The sequence below is a fragment of the Octopus sinensis genome, linkage group LG15 (genome assembly GCF_006345805.1).
Source record: "Octopus sinensis linkage group LG15, ASM634580v1, whole genome shotgun sequence".
In the NCBI taxonomy this organism is placed as follows: Eukaryota; Metazoa; Mollusca; class Cephalopoda; order Octopoda; family Octopodidae; genus Octopus; species Octopus sinensis.
The window spans coordinates 4808481-4818184 of NC_043011.1; the positions used below are offsets into that span (position 1 = coordinate 4808481).

Below are 9704 nucleotides of genomic sequence, written 5' to 3' on the forward strand. Positions count from 1 at the left end.
GTGTGTACGTGCAGGAGTGGCTGTGGTAGGTAGTTGCTTACCAACCACATACTCCCGGGTTCAGTCCCACTGCATGGTACCTTGGGTCATGTCTTCTACTGTAGCTTGGGACGGCCAAAACATTGTGAGTGGATTTGGAAGACGGAAAGGAGCCCGTCGTATGTATGTATGTAATCATGTGTGTGTGTGTATAGATGCAGGCGTGGCTGTGTTGTGAGAAGCTTGTTTCCCAATAACGTGGTTCCGAGTTCAGCCCCACTACGTGGCTCATTGGACAAGTGTCTTCTACTATTGCCTCGGGCCGACCAAAGCCTGCTGAGTGGATTTGGTGGGCGAAAACTGAAAGAAGCCCGTCGTATATGTATGTATATGTTTGTAGGTTTGTGTTTGCCCCCAACATCACTTGACAACCGATATTGGTGTGTTTACGTCCCCGTAAATTAGCGGTTCGACGAAAGCCCCCGATGGAATAAGTACTAAGGTAACAAAGAATAAATCCTGTGGTGGATTTGTTCGACTAAAGGCTGTGCTGCAGCATGGCCGCAGTCAAATGACTGAAACGAGTAAAAGAATAAAAGAACACACACACAGACATATATATATATATATATATATATATATATATATATATATATATAATATACATATATATATATATAATATATATATAATATATATGTATATGTATATATTATATATATATATATATATATATATATAATATATATAGATAGATAGATAGATAGATAGATAGATACACACGCACACACGTACATCCTCCTGCAAACATGCTTACAAACACACGCATGCTTAAAAACATACATAGGTATATACTTATATACACTTATATACTTATAGTTATATTTTACGAATTGTATGCATATTTACGTATGCAACCTACACATACACCAATATAATACATGAACATATTTATATATAGATTTATATATAGAGATATTCATGTACATACAAACACGCACACACACACGCACACACACATAAATTATTATTGATATATATATATATATATCAATAATAATTTATATGTTTATATATGTGTGACCGTGTGTGTACCGTTGGCGATTTTTTCCTCCGTCTTCCCTTCTCTGGATGTTTCCTTTTCCTATGTTTCTGACGAAGAGCTCCGCTCGAAACGTTAAACCCTTCTTCTTCCCTTCCTTCCAATAATACTATATTTGTCCCACGTCCTCGCGTTGTTGTGTTTTCTCTTTGTGTTTTCATGTTTGGATTAACTTTATATATATATATATATATATATGTATGTATGTATGTATGTATGTATGTATATGTATATGCATATCTATGAAAAGATTTGAATCTATAAACGTAAATATAGATAGATATCTAAAGTAGCATTGGTGTATTGTTTGTGTTACTATGCGTATAATAGAGGAATTTGAATTTATTCTAGGCATACATACAAATATAAAGGCTTTCACATACACTTATGCATACATACTCACATACATCAGACGCTCTTACACTCTCTCTCACACACACACATTCAAACACAGATACTCACACACGTAAACACGCATTGGCGGTAGGCTTTATATATCCTCACTAAGCAAATTAAACATTCAATTGTACGCTTGAATGCATTCATATCTCCATTTTTCGCTCAGTAATTCGTAAGAACCTTTAATGCGTTGTATGTGTGAGTCAAAATACATGTATGTATGTATTTGCCCATTTATATATGTGTGTGCGTAACCACACACACATACACATATATACACACACTCACGTACACACATACATACGTGAATCTATATGTGTGTGTGTGTGTGTTTGTGTATAGATAACTGTTGACACACTAAGTAGCGGAAAACGCACATAAATATACACCCACCGACAAACGAAACGCCCTGCATACTACGCAAATACCTCCACACACACGCACACACACATACACACACACACGCAAACAAACATGAATGAATACATCCACACATACGTCTGAATGTGTATTTGTGCATGTGGTTATGAAAGTATATGTGTATGTGTGTGTGTGTTTGTTTGTGTGCTTGCGTGTCAGTGTGTGTCTGTGTATGTGCGTGTGTATATATACATATATATTACATATATAATTAAAATTTATATATAATATATATATATATGTATTATATTTCATATATATGTATACATAGGCATTGCTTATATGTGCTCGCATGTGTGCGAGTGCGTGCGTGGCTAAGTGGTAAGGATAAGTGGCTCAAGATAGTTAGGCCATGAGTTCGATACACGGCGGCACAGCTATTTCCCTACTCGATAAAGCTTAGCTGTACTAATTAATTTCCAATCTGTAGAATAGCTATTATTTTTGTCTTTAATAGATCAATTTGGTTTTAATTGACCAATTTAAAGACAAAAATAATATCTATATAGTCGCAGGAGTGGCTGTGTGGTAAGTAGCTTGCTTACCAACCACATGGTTCCGGGTTCAGTCCCACTGCGTGGCACCTTGGGCAAGTGTTCTCTACTATAGCCTCGGGCTGACCACAGCCTTGTGAGTGTATTTGGAAGACGGAAACTGAAAGAAGCTCGTCGTATATATGTATATATATATATATGTGCGCATGTGTGTGTTTGTGTCTGTGTTTGTCCCCCCAACATCGCTTGACAACCGATGCTGGTGTGTTTACGTCACTGTAACTTAGCGGTTCGGTAGAAGAGACCGATAGAATAAGTACTAGGCTTACAAAGAATAAGTCCTGGGGTCGATTTGCTCGACTAAAGGCGATGCTCCAACATGGCCGCAGTCAAAGGACTGAAACAAGTATAAAAGTAAAGAGTAAGGAGAGAGTATTCTATTGTTTGGGAACTAATTAGAACTGCCAAGCCTTATCGAATAAAGGGAAATATTGAACGAACCCTGATGAAGCTTGCCCGCTTATATTCCAAGATTTCATTTACAACTGTGAGTAGTCACGGTAGCAGAAACACGTGCAGGTCATTATAATATACTGTATAATATTCACCCCAGACAATTATTACTCTCCAGCGAAGAGAAGACGGAATTACCCATCGGAAAAATCCACGGTGTAATTAACAACTGAATGTAGTCACAGACGTTAGATACTGATTGTTGTAGTTCACCGTTAAGTGGAAGTTAACTGAAAACAGATATTGTATCCGCCCGGATAATGTATCTCTCCAAACTCACTCTTATATATACATACATACATACATACATACATACATACATACATATAATACATATATATGTGTTTATATATAAACATATATATATATATATATATAAACATATGTATATACACACACATATATATACATGTAGATATGTATATAAATATAAACAAATATATATATATATATAGGAGAGGAAAAATTATAATAAGGCAGAATGCTAAATTGAAAGTAAATTCTAATAAAAGTGGGTGTATGGAAAATTAAAAAATAAAAAATAAAAAATCAAACCGGTTTTCATTGCAAGGCAAATTTTCAAGATTTGGAAGGGGAAAAGAAATTTTTTTTTTTAATTGAGGAAGGGGAATAAGAATTTTACAAGGTTTAAAAAAAATATAATAATACATATATAAAAAAATTAATAAATAAATATACCAATACATTGTATAGTCTTTATGATTTTAGAGTTCAATAATAGTCCTTGGAAAAACTTCTTTGGAGGATTAGGATCCATATGCTTTATATATATATATATATATATATATATATAGGAAGAATTTACGGATTTTTTCTCTTACGAGGTTTTTCACGCTGACTACTGATAATTTCTTTTAAAGATTTTATCCTCAATTGTTAATTTATATTTTTCACCGGAATAGTTCAATACTGAATTTTTATTCCGACTAGGCAATTTGTTACCGAAATGCATTGCGAAAAAGCCCGCCATTTTCATAGATATGTAAGGATAAACATTCGTACATGCTACGACGAATTCTACGGTTGGCTATCGAGTTGTAATGTTATGTTTTTTCTTATATTTCTTGAGTTTGTTGCACTGACGAACATGAAATGCATATTCTGCATTAAATGCGAAATCACATGTGATATGTAACTGAATTCTTTTTTAAAATGATGTGTTTTGAAGTTTTGCATTCGGTAAAATTTTGTTTATTTTTAGTAGTCTTGACCGCATTGGTCCCTCTTAGCGTGTTGGTATCTACGAATAGTAGTACCCTCAATATAATATAAATGAATATTTTCAAAGAGGAAGAATTTACGGATTTTTTCTCTTACGAGGTTTTCACGCTGACTACTGATAATTTCTTTTAAAGATTTTATCCTCAATTGTTAATATATATATATATAGGCGCAGGAGTGGCTGTGTGGTAAGTAGCTTGCTAAACAACCACATGGTTCCGGGTTCAGTCCCACTGCGTGGCATCTTGGGCAAGTGTCTTCTGCTATAGCCCCGGGCCGACCAATGCCTTGTGAGTGGATTTGGTAGACAGAAACTGAAAGAAGCCTGTCGTATATATGTATATATATATATGTATGTGTGTATGTTTGTGTGTCTGTGTTTGTCCCCCTAGCATTGCTGGTGTGTTTACGTCCCCGTCACTTAGCGGTTCGGCAAAAGAGACCGATAGAATAAGTACTGGGCTTACAAAGAATAAGTCCCGGGGTCGATTTGCTCGACTAAAGGCAGTGCTCCAGCATGGCCGCAGTCAAATGACTGAAACAAGTAAAAGAGTAAAAGAGCAAAAGAGTATATATAAACACACACACACACATATATATATATATATATATATACAAAAATACACACATACATATAGTAGAAGGATAAAAAGAAAGTATATAGACGCAGGAGTGGCTGTGTTGTAAGTAGCTTGTTTACCAACCACATAGTTCCGGGTTCAGTCCCACTGCGTGGCACCTTGGGCAAGTGTCTTCTACTATAGCCTCGGGCCGACCAAAGCCTTGTGAGTGGATTTGGGAGGCGGAAACTGAAAGAAGCCCGTCGTATATATGTGTGTGTTGTATATATATATATATATATATATATATATACGACGGGCTTCTTTCAGTTTCCGCCTCCCAAATCCACTCACAAGGCTTTGGTCGGCCCGAGGCTATAGTAGAAGACACCTGCCCAAGGTGCCACGCAGTGGGACTGAACCCGGAACCATGTGGTTGGTAAACAAGCTACTTACAACACAGCCACTCTTGCGTCTATATATATATATATATATATTTGGAGAGAAGATTCTTTTCTCAAAGAGTTAAGACTGAGAAAAGAACCTTTTTAGAAAGTCTATCCGAAACTAAACCTGAAATAGTCAACAGCAATTTTACTGAAAACAACTTTCACTATATATAATAACGCTTGTTTGAAAACGTTAAGAACTGAAAGCTCTTGCACATCTATAAAAGCAAAGCCTACACACATTTTGTGAAATCTCTTCCCAAAGGTTAGTGTCTTTCAACTTTCTAAAAAGATGAGCATTATTTGTAATTCAATGGTAGAACAGTGTAAGATTTTGCTTTGAGATATACTTAGATCGTGATTTCTTCAATGTGGTGCATAAATTGTCAAGTAAATGAGAGACATCTTTGCTTCCACTTCTTCAGTTGTAAAGTGTTGAGTAAAGTTACTTGGTTGCAGACCTCCTTTCAGTCTTTTTATTATCATTAGGTCACACAGACTCCCCAGATGGTAACATTGATTTCAAGGCCTTCCAAGATGAGTGACTGGTTATTTAAAGACATTTATAGATTGTAAATTTATTCTGTCCAGTTATGTATCAGTATAATGATCATTTGCAAACTCCAGAGGTGACACTTTCATTTCTCCTTAGCTCTCACGTCATACAGTTGTTAATGTTTATTTCAGTTGGGTCACGCCCTTCCAATTGCTATAGATCCGTAATGCATCTTACGGCTGTGCCTGTCACCTGTATGGTGAGGAATCCTACATTGGGAGTGGTAACGACTAGGGTGGGGTAACTGACTGCTTATTGTGATCATTCGTCTTTTGGTTTCCTGTAGCTTTGCTCGCTTTTACAAACCCAGTGAACATACATATATTTCAAACAATAGATATAAGACCTAAGTTAAAAAGATTCTCAACAATTCAACTTCTCTGGTTGACATCAAGACGCCCACCCTTAACTCTCACATTTTAGAGCTCCATGACCTCCATTTTCAGGAGCACAATCCTTTTAACAGGTTCTGTAAGACTGGGATTTTGGAATTTGCGCATAAAAATCAGTAGTATGGGATACGTGTATCATGATTACAGTTTTTTAGGGTGTGTAAAGAGGGAAATAACCCTCATCTGCAATTTTGATGAAATTCGAATCATAGGCGCAGAAGTGGCTGTGTGGTAAGTAGCTTGCTTACCAACCACATGGTTCCGGGTTCAGTCCCACTGCGTGGCATCTTGGGCAAGTGTCTTCTGCTATAGCCCCGGGCTGACCAATGCTTTGTGAGTGGATTTGGTAGACGGAAACTGAAAGAAGCCTGTCGTATATATGTTTATGTATATATGTGCGTATGTGTGTGTTTGTGTCTGCGTTTGTCCCCCCAACATCGCTTGACAACCGATGCTGGTGTGTTTACGCACCCGTCACTTAACGGTTCGGCAGAAGAGACCGAGAGAATAAGTACTGGGCTTACAAAGAATAAGTCTCGGGGTCGATTTGCTCGACTAAAGGCGGTGCTCCAGCATGGCCGCAGTCAAATGACTGAAACAAGTAAAGGAGTAAAAGAGTAATAGGTATTCCAGTTCATTTGAGACAATATAATAGAAAAGTCTAATTCTTCAGTTGCATGTAACATGGGCAACGCCGGGTATCTCTACAAGTGTGTATATGTATATATATATATATATATATATATATATTTCTTTTCTGGATTTCTTATTATGTAAGTTCATGTGTCTGGAGAGAGTTATTCTCATTTGGTGCCTTATAATTTAACTCAGAGTCAACAACTATTGAAAAGGTTGCAAGACGCAACGAAAATTTTAGAAAAATAAATAAGTAAATGAATGGAAATTTTGCTAAAAAGGAGAAAGACTCTCCCCAGACACAACACTATATACATCTATATATGACTTGTGTGTATAGAGCTGAGATGTCTTCCTGTTAATAAGTGTGCGGCTGATCACGCAACTGGTTTGTGACTTATGAGACACTATTCATAACAGAAACATTTAATGAGTGGGCGGTCATTAAATAAAAGAAAATAGGTCAACTGGGAAATAACAGAAAACTATTAATGTCAAGGTTGTTAAATTATAAATCATAACCTGCAACAAATATGTTCTAAGGAAAGAATTGATACGTCAGGTATCAACTGTAGCGACTTGTTCTTCCAGTTATATTATATATGCACATATACGCATAAATATGTATATATTTGCACACACACTATATATATGCATATATGAGTACAGGACGTCACAAACAGTAAACAACATGAGTTGAATACACAAACAACGAGAGAAACAAATGGAAAATAGGACAAGCAACCTAAAGAATGACACTTCATCAGTTGTCGGCTGCCTATCTACTTAATCCTCATGCATATATATATATATATATATATATATATATATATATATGTGTGTGGTGTGTGTGTGTGTATATATGCATATATATATATATATAATATATATATATATATATTATATATATATATATATACATACTATATATATATATGCGTATATATATACATATATCTTATTTATATTACTATTTGATTGAACGTACATATATATATATATATGTATATATGTATACATATAATATATATACATATATATATATATATATATATTATATATATATATATATATATATATAATATATACGCATATATAAATGTATGTGTGTCATTGTGTCCAGTGGTCCTCCACCACCGTTTGATAACCGGTGTTGTGTTTACGTCCCCGTAACTAGCGCTTCGGCAAAAAAGACTGATAGAGTAAGTACGTGGCTTTAATTGTGGAAAGTAGTGGTCCGTGTTAGCTTAACTTCTCTTCTTCAACTTATCTAACATGAGAGCTCAACCACTTACATAACTTTCAGGGTCATTGAAACACGCAAAATACGGAACAAGGATCGGATCTTGTGGTGGATTAAAGCGAGATTAGAATGAAATTGCCAACTTCATTGTTGTAACTTTGAATTATATTGTTTGGTAAGCATCAAATTTCAATTCGATGTTAGATCTTTTATCTTTTACTTGGTTTAGTCATCAGACTGCGGACATGCTGGGGTACTCCTTTGAAGAACGAATCGCCCCCAGTACTAATTCAATCTGTCCTTTTGCCGAACCGCTAAGTTGCAGAGGTGCAAACACACCAACACCAGTCATCAAGCAGTAAAAAGAGGCACACACACACACACATACATGCTCGTATTAATTTAGATTAACAAAGTTTCCATAATGGGACTTCGCTTTCGTTCGTTCGGTCGGCCGTTCGATAGGTCGGTCGGTCGGTTGGTCGGTCGGTCGATCGCACACAGACGATTCGAACTTAAAAGGATGCTCGAACATGAAAGCAGCTCCGTGAGTAACTCTGTTTCGCAGTGAGACAGAGCGAGGGAAAAGAGACGGAGAGAAGGAGAGAGAGAGAGAGAGAGAGAGAGGCAGAGGAAAAGAGTGGGTGGGAGAGAGAGGGAGAGAGAAAGACAAAAAGAGGGCAGAAAAGTGGCGGAAGAAAAAGGTTTCGGTAGAGGCGGCGAGCTGGCAGAATCGTTAAAACACCGGGCGCAATGCTTAGCGGTATTTCGTCTGTCGTTACATTCTGAGTTCAAATTCCGCCGAGGTCAACTTTGCCTTTCATCCTTTCGGGGTCGATTAAATAAGTACCAGTTACGCACTGGGGGCGATATAATCGACTCAATCGCTTTGTCTGTCCTTGTTTGTTCCCTCTGTGTTTAGCCCCCTTGTGGGTAGTAAAGAAATAGGTATTTCGTCTGTCGTTACGTTCTGAGTTCAAATTCCGCCGAGGTCAACTTTGCCTTTCATCCTTTCGGGGTCGATAAATAAAGTACCAGTTTCGCACTGGGGGCGAGATAATCGACTCAATCGCTTCGTCTGTCCTTGTTTGTCCCCCGTCAGTATTTAGCTCTATCTGGGCAGTAAAAAAAAAATGTCTTAGCGTCAACAATTCCCAGCTTGTTTCATGAATATATTTGCAGAAGTCTAAGTAGACAGACGGAAGCGTATGTGTTGACATCTGAGGAATGTCTTCCATGCCTTGCTGACAAGTTGCTATGGCATTGAACAGAAAAAAGCCGTTCTTGTGTTCTTCTGACTTTTCTTCCTGGCGCGTCCGTAGAGTTGTGGTGAGAGGATTAGAAGGTGGGTGTGAGGTGAACATATTTTTCAACATCCGATATAAGGAGTGTATGTGGGAGAGAGAGGGCGAGGGAGGGAGGGAGGGAGATGGACAGATAGACACACAGACAGACAGATGCGGGATACTAGTCTTCTGGTGATTATCACTCCCTCACTCTCCTCACGCTTTCTTCTTCTCTTTCTCTCTTTCCCTCTCTCTCTCTCTCTTCCGCACCCACACTGAGAAACATAATCAAACATGCGTATATTCATGCTTACACACACACACACACATATATACATACATACATGCATATATGCATGCATACATACATTCATACATACATACTTACATACATACTTCCATACATACATACATACTTACATACATACATACA

General features: G+C 37.1%; 1 long non-coding RNA gene across 1 annotated transcript in view; it reads right to left on the reverse strand.

The window, feature by feature from the left end:
- LOC118766402 overlaps positions 1 to 8589 on the reverse strand; it is an 18927-nt gene extending 10338 nt beyond the window's left edge. The window contains exons 1-2 of the long non-coding RNA XR_005002339.1: positions 8579 to 8589; positions 5278 to 5282 (exon numbers count right to left, since the gene is read on the reverse strand). This is a non-coding gene — a long non-coding RNA (uncharacterized LOC118766402). The remainder of the gene's footprint in view (positions 1 to 5277; positions 5283 to 8578) is intronic.
- Positions 8590 to 9704: the final 1115 nt, after the last annotated feature.